This window comes from Acanthopagrus latus, chromosome 23 (genome assembly GCF_904848185.1).
Source record: "Acanthopagrus latus isolate v.2019 chromosome 23, fAcaLat1.1, whole genome shotgun sequence".
In the NCBI taxonomy this organism is placed as follows: domain Eukaryota; kingdom Metazoa; phylum Chordata; class Actinopteri; order Spariformes; family Sparidae; genus Acanthopagrus; species Acanthopagrus latus.
In genome coordinates, this window is record NC_051061.1 from 5,228,135 (window position 1) to 5,245,171 (window position 17,037).

Sequence of the window (17,037 nt, forward strand, 5' to 3'; positions counted from 1 at the left end):
ACACAAACACAGGGAGAAAAGACTCCCTCCTTGTTAATCTCCCACTGAGATGTTTACCAAATCCTCCTTGTTGACAGCCTTCAATCCGAGTGTGTCCGAGCAGCCCTGAAGATAAAAACACTGACAAGAAAAACAAAAAAAAAGATTTCTCAAATTGACATCATGAAAACAAACAAACCAGACCCCAGGGGGCATGTGCTGCCCTTGATTTTGAGAGGATCATTCACAGGTGGTGCTGAGTCACACCTGACCTCCCCCAGCCTCTCTCTCTCTCTCTCTCTCTCTCTCTCTCTCTCTCTCTCTCTCTCTCTAGAGGTCAGGGCTTTTTCCAGATGACGGGGTCAGAGGAGGGTACGGCTGAGATTTAATACTGCATGATATGCTGAGGACAGGGAACACAAATCTCTGCGGAACAAAACACCGCACGGGGGCGGGAGGAAGCTGCTGCGCGTTGCAAAAAAACCCTGTTCCTGTTCTCATAAAGACGGGGTTCACTTCAGCCGGTTTCTCTGAATGCAGTCCACCCCCTCCACCACCACCCCCACCCCTACCTGTGTCAATGGATGCATGTAGGTCACCACACCGGGAGCTGGTGACCTTGCCAGCAGAAGGTATAATCCCTGATAGCGCGTCTTCCTTCTTTCCGTTGGTTTTGCGCTCACATGCGTTTCAGCAAGAGTCTGAGACTACAGGGTCTGAATGGGCTTATGTGAGCACATGAGTGTGGGCAGCCGGTGTGTTTTTCCACCACGCGTGTATTATTGCTCCTGGCTTTTAATCTCACCTCCCCTTGGACCTGCTGTACCAGCCTAATCCCTGGCAGGGTGAATCTCTCTCCCTCTCTCTGTCTCTCCCTGAGTGACCTCCCAAGGCTTTTGGCCACAGAGGAGCAGATGGAGAGTGTCTTGTGGCCTAGTTACATCTGCCAAAACCAAGACTGCGAGATTGGTGACATGCCTCAGACATGATTGGTTTTGGCAACCGAAAAAAAAAACCACGCAGGGGACAGGACGGGGCCGGACAGATTGGCCGTCGCATAAACGCACAGATTTGAGTGCAGATGAGACGGTTCCTCGCTGGGGACTCAACTCAGCGTCCCGCTGTATGAGCTGAATGAGGAAATGAGGGAATGAGGGCTCTCTTGGGCCCCCGTTGTCCACCAGACTGTTTCATAACTGCTGAGGGTCATAACCACAGAGCACTTTATTTCTGGGGATGCGAGCAGGGGAGCGAAAGGCAGACAAACAGCTCTCCATCTGGTAATTAGAGAAGGAATAACGATATCCTTTGTGCGAGAGCTATTCAGGGAACAGAGAGAGAGAGGGAGGACAAAGCAGGCCATGGTTGCTCTCTGTGTCCCCTTGTTGTCGCTCTCATTTAACAGGGTTGGGTCACTGCCTGTGCTCAGGCCTTAGGCTGGCCCTCAGCTGGCAAACAGTGTCACCCACCCTTGTCATCTCACTAAATGACAGACATTCATTTCCGCCAGTTAGAGTTTCTTTGATTTGTTGTTCCACTGACCTGTTTCCCTCGGATGGTAGACAATTGAACCCTCCGCACGGACCTTTGGAAATAAAAGGTGAGAAGTGGGGAACCTGTCACCAAACTCTTCATAGGAGCAGGAGTATGAGATGTGTTGTGATCGCCGACCAAGAGTAGGCCGCTCGTGCCCCGGGGTGTAACCAACTGTTAGATCAAATCAGTTGCTATTTTTTTAAGTCGAGTTGCATATCGCTGCAAGTATGAAAGCTAGGCTAGATAGCAAGCACGGAGAGAAGTTGACACTAAAAGTAAAGTTGTAATAACTTCTGTTTAATGTCAACAATTTAGGTTGAAATAGTTAAAAGTACACTAGTGATAATAGTGAACTCAAAGAGAACTTGAAAATAGTTAGCAAGCGTATGGATGAATGGTTGAAATAAAAAACAAAACAAAAAAGTTACCTAAAAGCAAAGTAGGTCTATGTCTATGGCTAATAGATCACAGTTGAAATAGTGTAGTTAGCAAAAAAAAAAAGCAAAGTTGAAATAGTTAACTGAAAGTAGTCCTGAACTAATGAAGAACTAGTTGATATGATATTTGATCGACTGATGATCGATTTGATCGATCGATTGATTATAGATTGAATAGTAGATTGAATAGCTAACTATTGAATAGTTAGCTAAAAGAAAGTTGAAGCAGCAAAGTAGGTAGGCTATGGAATGGTTGACATAGTTAGCTAAAAGCTAAATAATAGATAAACAGTTGAAATAACTGAACATAGGCTCAAGCAATGGATACAAATTTTAAGTAGATAGCTAAAGGCAAAATTGTAAAGGCCTGATAGCAATCGAATAGTTAGCGAAAAGTTTAAGTAGCCAAAGAATGGATATGGTTGAAATTATTTAGCTAAAAGTAAAGTAGACTCACTGATTTACTGTTGAAATAGTTAGCTAAAATGGAAAACCGTTGAAATCTAAAGTTGATGGCCTATAATGTTAGTTAGCTAATAGAGTGGTGTAGCAATGAGCCCTAAAACCTAGAAATCAGTTAGCATTTTTGTATTTCTGGTTCCCTTGTCTCAAGTCAATGGATTTTTCAAATGAGTTTTCAGTTAAATGCCTGAAATAAGGTTACACATTTTGTTCTACAACATAAAATACGTCATTAAATGTCTCACAATTTAAATCGAAAGTGGTGGTTGCTAACAAGTGGCTAAATGAGACAACAGAAGCTGTCAAGGACATTAAAGACCATCTGAGACCGACACAGAAACTCATCCACTCACTAATCCATCTTTACACATGGACTTTAGTCACAAACTATTTTAACAGTAACATTACAACTTGTAGATTAATCATTTTATAGAAAATATTTATAGTAATTGAGGAGTAACACTTAGTGGTGGTGGCGTATAATTCATGCAACCCATTGTGTTGTTTGTTCACGGCCTTATGTTAAACACATTGAAGAAAGGTCGGACAGAATTCAGGATCTTCATGTGTTTCCCCCAGCATGAGGATGTACGAGAGTATCCTGTACTTGGAAAAACATGGGAAAGCCCTTGAAGATGCTTAAATGCTGTCAGTCATTTGGGAAATGATCCGACACTTGAATTCAGCCAGCCGCAGTTTAGTCTTGTAGCATTTAGGGAACCACCGCTCCGAGTGTAGAAGCTACTCTCAAAGAAAGGTCAAAGTCAGTGACCTTTCAGTTGACAGAAATGTCACTGGTCAAATACCAAATTGTTGTTGTAGCTAATTAAGCTTTTTGCTAAGAAGAAATGTTTCAAATGTCACGAGGTGTCTGAGGTTTCCGTTGGAATGACTCAGTTATTAGTATACAGTTTGTCTACTGGACCGGGCCATTTAACTCTGTATCTTTTGGTATTAAATCTTTGTTTTGTGTCTGCCGAAAGCTACTTTTGTGACTGCTTTGTCTAAATGCTTGTGAGTCCGATGCAGTTGTTAGACAACAAAAAATCAGGGGAGAAATGTGCACACTTGAATATAATTCACCATTTATTCAAAGACAGCGTTTGAGCCAACATAACTTTCGGTGTGATCAATCAGCTCACAGACACTTGAGCAGCTTAACATTATACTTAGAATAAGAATCTCCAATACAATGTTGAAATACAATTTTATGACAAAGATGAATAAAAAAAACATACACAGACATATACTCAAACATCTAGCTATGAGACATAGAGCATCTGATCTCATCAGTTTCAGTTCTGTCTAAAGCACTGAAAGGGTTTTGTTCAATTCTATCACTGTTCTGTCTTTTCCAGAGATCCTGTGGACTGTTGTTGGAAACCATAAAAGGGGGCTGGAGAGGTCCCAGTTCTCCACCCTGTGGCCACATGGCAGCACTGCATACACAGTATTCATGTCCATTCATTACCATTCAGCTATGCGTAGGACCTCATGTCATGTGAAACACCTACTTTGAAAACAGATTAGATTGTCTTCTTGGTAAAAATGTGTGGCTGCAGGAGTTCTGACCGACATCCTCGCAGCTCAGAGTTGAGATGAGTCGAAGTGACACATTTGAGTTGAGGCAAAAAAAAGAAAGAGTTCTGTTCGTTTGAGCTCTGGAGAGACGAGGCTGAGCCCAGATCTTTGGTAAGGCCAATCGGTGCTAGTTTCCGTTTGGTCTCAACCTTCGTTCCTGGAGGTTTTTCCCAAAGTTCATAGTCAGGGTAGCAATGGCGTAAGTGGACAAGACCATGATGGTGCTGCCCACAAACTGTGACGAGGCTCCCCGCTTGGGCACAATCCTCAAGCCTCGCCTCTGGAAGTGAGCATCCGCTGCCTCCACCGTCTGAGTGATGGTCTCCATGCCTGCGTGTCGAGACGGAGAGCTGCTTTGACTTCTGGAAGTACTGGTGAATTCAGATGTCGGCGCTCCCGGTGGATGCTGATGGTGCCTTTCTTGCTGAAGCTCTGAGCTCCTGTTTGCCTGCTCCACACATGCTTATTTATCTACCCGGCCTTAGTGGCACACGTCAAATCCCCAGAGACGGCTGGGTGCCAGAGTACGTCAACAACCTGTTGGGAGACTGACAGAAGGAACAAGGTCTCCTGCCCGCAGATCAAACTGTACAGATGGTGCTCAGTAATAGAACGAACAGAAGTCAGTCAGTCCTTGTATTTCAGGACCATGGTCAGCACCAAGTGGAGGACACAGTCCTGAATATCTATTAAGAAGTTATCACCAACTGATCCCACAACTGTCAATGTGTAGCATTAAAGTTACAAAAAGTACTCTTTCTTGCTTTAACCCCCAGATGGTGTCCATCTCTAGAGCTCTGTTGCAGGTGTGTTAGGACCCCATCACATCCAGGGTGCGCTGCAGTTTTTTGAGCCACAGCAGTTCTGTTTATGTTTTTTCCCCCCAAAGCGAATCATTTAATTTCAGAGGGTTTACTGAACAGAATGATACCCTTTTAAACAGTTTGATGACTCTGTTTTATTATTTTTAAAACTTGCTTGAGATGTCCTTCAATGATGGTATTTCTACTCCTCAAATCTCGAAGAACTATACTATCATGATCACTATACTACCTGATCAAGAGCAAAATCAGGCTCCAAAGCATTCAGCTTTTGAGCCTGTAAACCACTGTAAAATCTGAATTTTAAATTTGAATATTATTTCAATATCGCTCAATATAAACTTTCAGGACATTATTATACATCAATGAGAAAACGGCCGTCGATCGGGTAAATCAAAGCTAATGCTGCTGAAGAAGCAACTATGATTCAAATTTATGCAAAATAATGTTTGTGGACATTGATCAGTTTAGGTCTTCTCCCAAAAGCAGCATGTGTCACGACTGACTGGAACAGGAAATTCTCAGATTTCTTGTGTTTCGGTGCCAAGCAAAGGGTTGAAGAATACCACTGAAGAAAATCATCCATTTTACATGACCTTAAGTTAATTGAGTGATATGTGAGGGTTTTATTTAAAAAATGGTAAAAATTAGAATAATCAAAAAAAGAAAAAAAGAAAGAAAGAAAGAAAAAAAAAGGTAAAGAAATACATTTTGAGTAGTTTTGGTATTGTCTTGCAGAGACTAGTGAAGTTAGCATGCTAAACAGCTAGCCCCAAGCAACTCTCTATCACAAAAGTCCTACAGTAAACAACACTCCCCCGGCGCTCTGAGCTCCCAGTCTGTGCAGAGTCAGCAATCTGTCTGCTAGCTGCACGGTTAACGAATAGGAATTCGACAGATGGCCAGTTCTTACATATTCTACCTTTATTTTTTTAATCTAATCTATTGATATAGTCATAACAATTTGATGTTCATGCTACATGTCAAATCATTTGGATGTTGCCCCGCATTTAAATTGTTAGAAGTGTACTTTTACTGTATAATGACCCTTCAACTGGTGCTGGATTAATGCAAATTGTGTTGAACCGTGTTGAGAGTCTCACAATTTAAAAACAGTGGGATCAAACGAAAAAATTGTATATACATCTACTGTTTTACTTCCATTACTTTACTATTCATCGATGTTATCTCACCACTATCTATGCATGTGATAAAAATATGGGTGAAATGTATTTTCCCACTCCTCAGCAGCCGCTTCTGTGCATTGTTGTCGTCCTCATCATCTCTGTCATATCCAGATTATTGCTCCCTGGGACATGGAGGCCTGTTGTTCATTGTATCTCATTTCCTCTGCTCACATAAGGAGGAAATCACTCGCTGGCAAAACAAGACACTAGATATAGAGGAGGAATCTCTGAGCCACGATCTGACGGAAGTTCATCTTTAAGGAGGGGATAAAGAGGCGCACACGAGAGACAAATCTTAATGTGAGAGCTGTGTGGGTGCACCTTCAGAAAGATGTATCACATGACAGGCGCCCAGACAGATTCATGTTTGGATTACAGGCACAAGCTCTGCAGCCGTAGATGGATGGCGGAAGAACGTCCCAACAAACAGCTGCGTTCGTCCCATCACTCTGCTCGCAAAGTGACACCTCAGTGGCAGCGGATCGATAGACAGATCTCACTTTTTTTTTCTCTGCAGCACTCCTGGTCTGGCTGCAGCATCTCATTGCTCCACTACGTGTTTTTCAAGCCATTAATATTTCAGACTTTCACGCAGAGCTTGTTTTAATCGAATGCGACTGGTTGTTTGGGTGAATCGGCTGTTTTTATAGATTCGAATTTAACTAACCGCATGAGCGTCTTGGTCCACGCGCAAGAGGTCAGTGAATGTTGCATCAATCGGAGCACAGCGCCAAGACAGTGTGCTACTTTTTGGATGCTGTGTACTCTTGCGTGGACTCTTTGCGTCATCGTAATAGGCTTAGCTCTGTGTGTGTGTGTGTGTGTGTGTGTGTGTGTGTGTAGGTAGGCCTTTGCATCAACTGTCTGAGGGACTAAAAACACTGATTTGGTCTTTGCTTAGCTCCTTTGAAGCCGCAGCCAATTACCCTTCATTCAAACACTACGACACACACACAAGCGCACACACACACGAAAAAAATGCCTCGACTTTAATCAGTTCATCAAGCTGCTCTGTGAAAGCACTTTGCTCTGATAACATCTGCCTTTGTTCTTCTCTCTGTCTCCATGTTGGCAGTTGGGTCTCCCTGTTGCTTTAGCTAAGTAATAATGAATAATACAACACAGCTCCTGTCATGTCGCCTGTCTCCTTTCTTCCCTCCCCGGTTTATCTTTCTGTTCCTCGCCAGATCAACTGATACCTCGAACAGCAAAACAGCCAAACAGCCGACGCTCTCTCTGCGTCTGTGTTGTTTACATTGCCATAAACCAAGAAGACACGCTTTCAAAACACTCGACTGCAACAAGAGGCTGTGCAGACTGTTGATGTGAAACAGTAAGATCCTTTAGAAAAAAAGTGTTTTCCATCAGCTTGATAACTATCTAGTTTCCAGTTGCCTTTATAGCATCTTCCAGTTTGGATTTTGTGAGACTCACAGTACCGAGGCAGCTCTTTTTAAATGTTTAAACAATCTTTTCCATGAAACAAGACTCCTGTCTCTGTTCTTCTTCAAACCATTGCTAACCATTGAAACACAAGAAAACTGAGTATACAGCACAATATTAGAATTGGGTGGGATTTGGGCATTTATATTTACAGAAGGAACTTTTTGTCCACACTATGTCGACAAGAATTTATATGGGGTTCCACAGGGCTCAATTCCCGGTCCTGGTTTATTTCATCTCTACATGCATTCATTCATACATATTACTTAAAATAACAATATGTTCTATCATAGTTACATAGATGACACTCAACCTTTCATGGCAACTTCCATCAAGTTAAGAAATTGATTCAGCGTGTTGATTTTTCTCAGTTTCAGTAAAAATAAAACAGAAGTAATTGTTTTGGGAATCCAAAACATACTATTTGTGCCCGGTTCAAATCAAGTCAAGAATCTCAGCATATATAGTGAGAGACTCTGACTGAAGCTTTAGCAACAATATCAAAGGATGAGTTCACCAGAAACAATTATTATCTACTTACCCTCCTGTCAGTGGAAAGTCAGGGTAAGTTACTTAATACACAAACATTTCCAGAGCTTCTCAACAAAACACCCCACAATATTTCACATTTCTACCACCTTGTGTTCCTTGCTTTTATTAGATTTTTTGTGTCTGTATTTTTATTTTTAGCCATGCTCTAGGAAAAGAAATGTCTGTCTGTTAGTCAGTTGACCCACCACTTTAGTCCAGACTTATTTCCACAACCGTTCAACAAATTTCTGTAAAACGTTATGCAGCCAATCCATCGGTCCCCAGAGGACGACTCCTACAGGCTGTGGTGATCTGCTGACTTTTCCTCTGGTGCGTGTCTTGTTTATCAGTATTGCCTCCATGCTTGCGTATTTGCTCACGCTTTCTTTCAGTACGTGTGTTAATGAAATGCTCTTTAAACCAGCCCTGTACATGAATTCTGCATATGAATTAATTTCCCTTCCCTTCACGGTCTGTTGCACTTCTTCTAATATTATTTCCTCATTACGTGTCCGCATGTGCTGATCTCCTGTCCTTTGGTTTGTGACTGTGATGTGTGCGTGCGCGCGTGTGTGTGTCTCTGTTGATCTGCATTAGATCATCCGTGTGTTTTGGCCAGAATGAGTGAATGAAGCAATCCTCTTATGGTGTCCACTGGGCAGAAGCAGCAGTGTGTGATGCAGTGCTGAGGAGGGTTTAGGGAAGTCCTGCTGGGCCGAGCCTTTGGGCTGCCAGCAGGAGAGCCGCCTCCTGATTCAGAATGAGACACCAGGATTACCCACAATGCCCGCTCCCACTGTCTGGCCTTTTCTAATTGGTGACGTCAGTCCAGGGGGGTATGTAATTAAAGATTGGGACATGATGGCAGGAAGTAAGGAAGGAGCGATGCAGAGGTAATGAAGAATGAAATGGGAACATGTTCATCCTCTTCTGTTCTGGGTGGACAACGGATACAAATCCAATCCAAAAACCCACATTTTCTATCTTTTCCTGTCTTCTCTCTTCTCTAGGCAGGGATAACAAGACTAAATCCATGCACCCCTGACCGACCATTAACCACAACATCTGACACCTTGACTTGATCTACGCACCTGTTGTGTCTGTGTGTGTTTAATTCTGGCCTCATTGTGACCCTGTGATCGTCTTACAGATTAAGTTGCGCTTCTAGTGATCACCCTAATCCATCTGATGCGGGGAGAGGACTTTTTGAATGAGTGTGAAACAGACTCAAGTCGTTGCTCCAATGTGCTTTCAGCGTCACAACTTAGATGAGGTCAAGCACCAGTTAAATCAACCAAGAGAAACAAATTCCCCTGAATAAATGTGGAATTCTTTCAAACTGAAGAGATAGGTCACTGACTCTCATTGCCACCGGGTGGATGATCAGCTGTCATGTTTGAGATCAATATAAATCACTGTTATGTGGTCGCACTGACACAAAGCATCATACTTTTTCTCTGTTGCACAAACAAACGCTACAAGCTACTGTCTCCACAGCTGACTGAGCCATAAGCAAATTAGCCAGTGGTAGCTAGCCACGGCCAAGGGTAGCCTTCAAACAGCAGCAGTTGTCGGCCACTCTGGTGATACCCTGCTCCCTGTGTTCTTGGAGCGACTTTTGAATTCTGGCAATATTCAACAAATGACACCTTTAAAGGATAAGTTCACCCAAAAATAAAATTCAGGTGTTATCTAGCATCTATATTGCACCTCTATGCCAAAATAACAGTGACATTTGGTATTCATTCATTCAGGTAATGAGGGAAACAGCATTGCAGCATTCTCCTTAACATCTTAAGTAGATGGAGACTTGTTTTAGTATGTAAAAAAACAACAACAACAAAAAAGCAACTACAAAAAATAACATGAAATTGCTCAATACACAACCACATGGAGGGTGCGATTAAATGGATCAATGTGGAATCTTGGGGCTTCTGGAGACTTGGACTAGTTGTATGGAGCCATGTTATGATTTTTGGTCTCCACCAACTCCTGAGTTCTCTCTTCTCTAGACAGGGATAACAAGACTAAATCCATGCATCCCTGACCCAAGACCATTAACCACAACATCACCTTGACTTGATCTACACACCTGTTGTGTCTGTGTGTGTTTAATTCTGGCCTCATCGTGACCCTGTGATCGTCTTACAGATTAAGTTGTGCCTCTAGTGATCACCCTAATCCATCTGATGCAGGGAGAGGACTTTTTGAATGAGTGTGAAACTCAAGACGTTGCTCCAATGTGCTTTCAGCGTCACAACTTAGATGAGGATATTTCCCCCTAAAAAAAATCAATCAAGCACCAATTAAATCAACCAAGAGAATCAAATTCAGCTGTCATATATGAGATCAATATAAATCACTGTTATATGCTCGCACTGACACAAGGCATCATACTTTTTCTCTGTTGCACTGCCATCTCCCGCCACAGGGAGTCATAGTGGGGATTTATTGGAGGAGAGAGGAGCTGTGCCTGCAGGAAATCACAGAGCTTCACATGAATGTGTATTAATGTTGAGAGACAACTGGAGACTAAGCACACAGCAGCAGCAGCCTAATGCTGACACAAAAAGCCAAAACAAGCTCATATTAACATTGCTTTCACCAAATGCACCATAATAGCCACGATGTGACACACACACACACACACACACACACACACACACACACACATACTCTTTGTTTTAAGTGGTTGTAATTCTGATTCCTTGCCAAACAGCAGGTAGCCTGTTTGCTCCCACTGTGTCTGTTTCCTGGTGATGGTGATCCTCTGGAGCTCTCTGTTAATGACGACATCGTGAGTGTGTGTGTATGTGTGTGTGCGTGTGTGTGTGTGTGTGTGTTTACAACTGCACCCAGTCTGAACGTGCACGTGCAAGCCCATGACGTGTGTGGAGCATTTAGGAAAGAGGGTTGCTTGCGTGAGTGGACTCGATGACCCATTTGTTGTTATTGTTGTTGTTGTTGTTGACGCTGTAGAATAATAGAGACAGAAGCTCAACAGGCCTTTAGGTTAGCGCCAATGGTAAAATCAATTGACGCCGAGCTTACTTCATGAATGATAGCGTCTGAAAATCATGGGGCTTGGAGCTAAGATTGCTTGGGGACGACAAAGATGTTTAAAGAATCACTCCACGTGTTTATTATCTGTACAAATGTCCTGCCTTGGAAAAAAATGCTTTGTTTTTTTGTGTTTTTTTAACACCACAAAGTTCCACATGCAGGTTCAATCTAATCCAAATATAATGTGAATATGTATCATTTAAACACTACTGGATTCAAGATGTTTCCTCTGTACTGTTGTAAGTAGCATATTGAACCACAATTGGGCTTTAAATTAGTTAAGAAATGAGAAAAAAAAAAAATCACCCCTTCAGTGTGAATGTGAAACGGCCTTCTAGTGTCAAACCCTGCACATTATCTACACGGTCGCAACAAGCAAAACAGTGAAGGGGGATTTGAGGAGCATGTTAAGAGCTATTCATTTATGAGGAGTGACTTAAACCACAGCAGCAGCATCAGGCTAAATACTTGACTGCCTTAAGCTACAGTGTTTTATAAGTTAATATTTATGGGATACTTATGCAAGTATTTAGCCTAGTAGTTACCAAGCAAAGTTTTTGAAATTTATTTGAAAATTACCCCCAAATTACTACAGTAATTATCTCAAAATGCAGTGAAATTGCCCCTGATATTATTTAATAGCAATATCTCAACAAGCAGATAATAAGTAGGTGGTGAAACAAATATACTGACCAGCAGATATTGTTTCAAATCTAGTAAACTCTTAAGTATTATTACTTATTTAACAATTAGAAAACTCCTCAACACAGGTAAACTGATCTGATGGAGTGTAAAGTCAGTGGAGCGCCCCTCTGTGGCAACATGAGGGAACTTACAGACACAAAGACAGTGATGGACAGTCAGACAGGGGTGAAACAGCCATGACTGAATGATGGATTCTTCTTCTTTTCTATACCGTTTGATGAATTTTCTCATGCATAACTATACTGTATGTGTTAACAACACATATTGTAGTTGGTCTCCTGTGTCATGCAGATGCTGGGTGCACTGAGAACCGGCAGCTGTACAGTTGTGTTGTTACAGTTGATGCTGCTGCGTGATGAGACTGGAGGCCGTGACCCGGAAAGCATCGCTGCCTCCCATCTGCTCCCATTCTGTGTGTGTGTGTGTGTGTGTGTGCGTGTGTTGGAACATGTAAAAACACCATGTGTGTTATCTCCTCTTGAGAGTCATGGGACTGGAAAGATTATCATAACATATAAAAAATGAAATCTCCAAATCAAATTTGTCCTTTATTATTTTTCTCCACTGTGTTCACATCAAGGCAATTTGTTTTCAACTTGGCCATGATGAACTTTTGTTCATCTGATGGATTTTAAGAGGGTTTTCGTCATCCTAAAGACCGTTTAATCCCTGAAATAACACAGAGACATTTGTGTTGGTTTTCAGATGACAGCAGGGGGCTTTCTTCTGTCTGTCTTTGGAGAATAATGTGGGTGTGTGGGTGTTTCAGTTGTGTAATAAGACATGAATGGGGAATAGATGTCAGTGTGTGTCTGAGCACTAATCCTCACAGTTATGAGGGATGCTGTTGTTGAAAATGAGCAGTGTAATAATTGAGAAATACAGACTCCTTACTTCATACAGCTTAAAGGCTTTGAATGTGCAATAACTTCAGGAGTCAGGAAAATTGGAGGCTGTGTTCGGTCCCAGTTCCTTGTCTGGCCGGATTTATTCCCACATCTAGTGGTCGAATGGCCGGCTGTTGTCTGTGGTTACTCTCCTGTGATCCAAGGTTCTGATCCAGACAAACACTAGAAGCCACTGTCTCCACAGCTAACTGAGCCATGAGCAAATTAGCCAGTGGCAGCTAGCCACAGCCAGGTGTAGCTTGCAAACAGAAGCAGCTGTCGGGTGATAAGTTGCTCCCTGTGCTCTGGTTTTGGTCTCCACCAACTCCTGAGTGAAATATCTGGCTCTTTATCTGTTCGATGCTCCGCCATGCTTGCCAAATAGCCTCATACTGTGTCTGTCTGCTGTCTGTTGCTGAGCAGGTAGCTCACAAACAAGTGCAGATGCTATTGAGTTGAGTGAGACTTAACAGCAACAGTAAGGTTGGGGGCTGTAAAACCAAAACAATGAGCTGAAATACGCTAAAACACCCTGTAGACTTCAGAGGAACTGCAGAGTCGGGTGATAATTCTCTGTGGGTTGGCCACTGGGAGCAAGCACTTTCACAAACAGGCAGTCATGTGATCCATTGTTAATGTAAAAATATTGGCCACAGCTGTTTTAAAGACACACACGGGTATTTATTTTTAATCTAACCAGGGACGTAATTAGGTAGGTTTGTCCTTCAGTTTTGCATCAGCAGCATCAACTCTTTTTCCAAGCAAAACTGAGCAGCTGTCTCCAGATTCAAAGAGATTACAAAATCATTACGTAAGAGGATATGAAAGCACCATCGCTTCTGTGTTCGGCAGCTGCTGAGCACCAGCGGTTCATTCTGCGGCGACCATAATGACGACATTAGGAAACTCAATGAAGTGAGTCTGCCCGGCCAGACTTCCACCTGCGCTTGGCCCTTTACAGTAAGCTGAGTTCAGCCGGTGCCGGAGCAGAAATCAATAGTCTCTCCTGCCGGCTCTGTGTCCGTCGGCTCCACTGCGGCACAAGCAACACTCCTGACTGTGACTGAACAGAAAGGCAACAAGGCTTTGTGTTCATGAAAGGGAGTTGACAGTGCTGTCGGAGTTCGGTGTGCTTGTCAGGGTTTACACAGCACACAGACCGCAGAACAAAGCCAAACCATCCGCACTGGCGATCTGGTTTTCTGACTGCCAGCCAGACGGCCCCGACAGCTCCATTTAATCTAACAAATAACAGCGTGCTTACTGAGGCTTTTCTCTGAGCAGATTTGTGCATCTCTGGACACATTCTGACACAGAAGGGGAAAGCTTTTCTGATTTCACTGTTGGGACATTTCTTTCTATCTATCTATCTATCTATCTATCTATCTATCTATCTATCTATCTATCTATCTATCTATCTATCTATCTATCTATCTATCTATCTATCTATCTAATTTAAATTAGATAGATGTCCTGCCTCAGGGGTGACTAGCTGATGCAGGACATCAGTTGGTATCTGAGCACTGCGAGTATCACCCCAAATAGTCTCCCCTCGTGGATAACATGCTTGATGAAGTATTTCCTAGGATTCTGATTACAGTGATAAAGCTAACATGCTAATTAATGACAGGTATCCACCCCAGCCCCCATGTGAATAAGTCCATGGGTGTGACTTCCAGTGCATCCTGTCACTCAGCTGAAGTCGTGATACTAGTTTTGTTTTTTACAAACACTAGTTCTGAGTACTTAAAGTACCCATAATCGTTTCCCCAGTAACCCTCCCACTGACCTCCATGGGAAATTCCAATTTAGCTTAGCCTGTTAGCATTCTACTATTTGATAATTAGTAAACACAAAGTAGAGCTGAGAATGATGGGAATGTCAGTTCTGCAGGTGTTGGGCCGTAACTTTTACCTCAGTTATTACAATTACCATGAACATCTCTAAAAAAACATTTAACAGGAATACAATCATATTTTGTGCTGAGTCAAGTATTTCAACTACTTTTTGGGTCATTTTTTGCAGTTTAACTACTCAATTTACTAACTACAATTTTGGCCAATAACATGATTTATATATATATATATATATATATATATATATATATATATATATATATATATATATATATATATATATATATATATATATATATATATATATATATAATAAAAAGACCTGTATGATATAAATTTTGTTTTATTTTTCTTTGTAAAAAGGCATGAAACATGTCAAGACATGCTAAGCTGACTCTGCCTCTGACTGGCTAACCCTGGCAGCACTCAAATGCTTCAGTGGGTGGGTCTTTGTGCCAAGGAAGGCAGTGCTCATAGAGCACAAGCACGTCATGGACGACCCTCCCACCACTCCCGATGCACCCCCAAATGCACCAGTCCAACCATGGCCATATTTGAGTATGTACATGTTGGATATAGATGCATCTACAGACATGACCTACATGTTCACATGTGAGCCCTGCAAGCCGAATAACAACAAAACTTTCGACTTCAAAGAAATCACCAGATGAGTCCCCACAAAATGCTTTCAAATCACTACCCAAAATGTCCAAAGTGTTTGTGAGGTTCAACACTGGTGTGAGTTAAATGAGTGTAATGAGTACAAGTAGTTGCTAAAGCTACTTTTTTTTAGCAGTAGTTTATTACTGCCAGGCTGAACTACATGTAGTTTTACAAGCTACGCTTTCAAAGTAGCTTCCCCAACACTGCCGACATCGCCTTCCATAGAGGTACGCAGTTGGTTTACCTCGTTTGCCAGTCAAGCTATGAATTCTGAGCAGGCAGTATTTACTTTGCCAAAATGAAAGGATAAAACATTAGTCAGTCATTCGGACACAGTGTCCCTGCAGCCTTCCTGCCCATTTCCTTTCAGATGGGTCAGCGTGGGCCGAGTTTGGACGGCGTGTTGAGGCTCTCTCGCTGCGTCTGGCACTGATGAGGTCATGGCTGTGTGGGCAGCACCGACCATATGTTACATAAAAACTGTGTGAAAGTCCTAATCCCCAGCAAGGCATTACGTAATGACTTTGCCAAAGGGCCACCCGCCTGTCAATCACAGAAGTAACGTCGTGGGGGGGAAACATTGTGTTAGTGTGACCCAGAAAGCTGAATCGTTTCTTTGTTTTGTTTTCCGGCATCGGGTTTAGTTTGGGTTGGAGAAACTTTTCTTCGTCAATCTATCTATCTATTTTGCATAGATATACACAAGTCTTGGGTATTTGTTCTATTTGAATGAGGCATGTATATCCACAGAGGAAGCACTGACAGACATGTTTCTACAGTAGCCCAGAATGGACAAAACAAACGCTGGGTCTAGAGAAGGCCTTTGTGTTTGTTCTGGCTACCATAAAGGGTTGATTCAGATCAGAGCTGTTCGGTTGGCTGCAACCTGTAAGCTGGCACTAAATCTTGGGTCTGAGTTTGTTACGAGAGTTGAGTCACAATATAATTAACATTCAAAAAAAAAAAGAGTTTAAGCACACATCAAACCAATAGCTAGATTAATCTGTAAGGGGCCGTCTTTGTTCATTTAATCTAACAAAAATTAATTAGACATCATGCAGCATGTGTACACAAAAGTAACTAAAAGACAACAGACTTAAAAAAGAAAATTATTTTAGCAAAGGGCAATATACAGACAAGACTTTTAATTAAGCACTGGTCACCCAGTAGCAGTGGCTGAATGCTGTTGGAGAAATCAAAGAATGTGATTCTCACAGTGCTGCCGCCACCATCCAGGTGCCAATGGGCTCGTTGCAGCAGGTAGATGACAGCGTCATCGACTCCCAAGTGGAGCTTGTAAGCAGATTGCAGAGGGTCTAGCAGGGCCAAGACCAGTCTCTCCAGCACCTTCATCACGTAAGATGTGAGGGCCACTGGTCCCCAAGATGCTGAAGAGACCGTTGACCTGCAAAACTACAGCAAAAAAACAAAAAAGACTGTGAAAATAGACATTACCAGAGCTACTGTGCAGGTTAACAGTTTGATTCAAGCATAGAGAATGCAACCAATGAAGCCAGCCAATCAGAGGGCGGGTCTTGTGAGAAGTTGGCGTGGAATCCATGATAATCCGTTTTTTCCACTGGTTAGCCTATGTGTCTTAGTATTTGTTGGGCTGCATTGTGTTAAAGTCTGTTTCCCATTCCTCTAAATGTTTGTTTCCTGAACTCTAACCCCAAAACGATTGTCGACAAGACACCTGGACTGGTTTTTATACAGAAGAAATCAAATATAAATTGCTTTAAACATGCTGCTTGGTGGATTTTGTAACCTTTGGACTGCTAAGTCCTAATTAAACTAACCACCTGCTGGCTGTTGCATCTGCATTATGCGTCTTATCAGCTGCAGCTCATTCACTGTAATGAGTCATTACATGGTCTGTATGCACA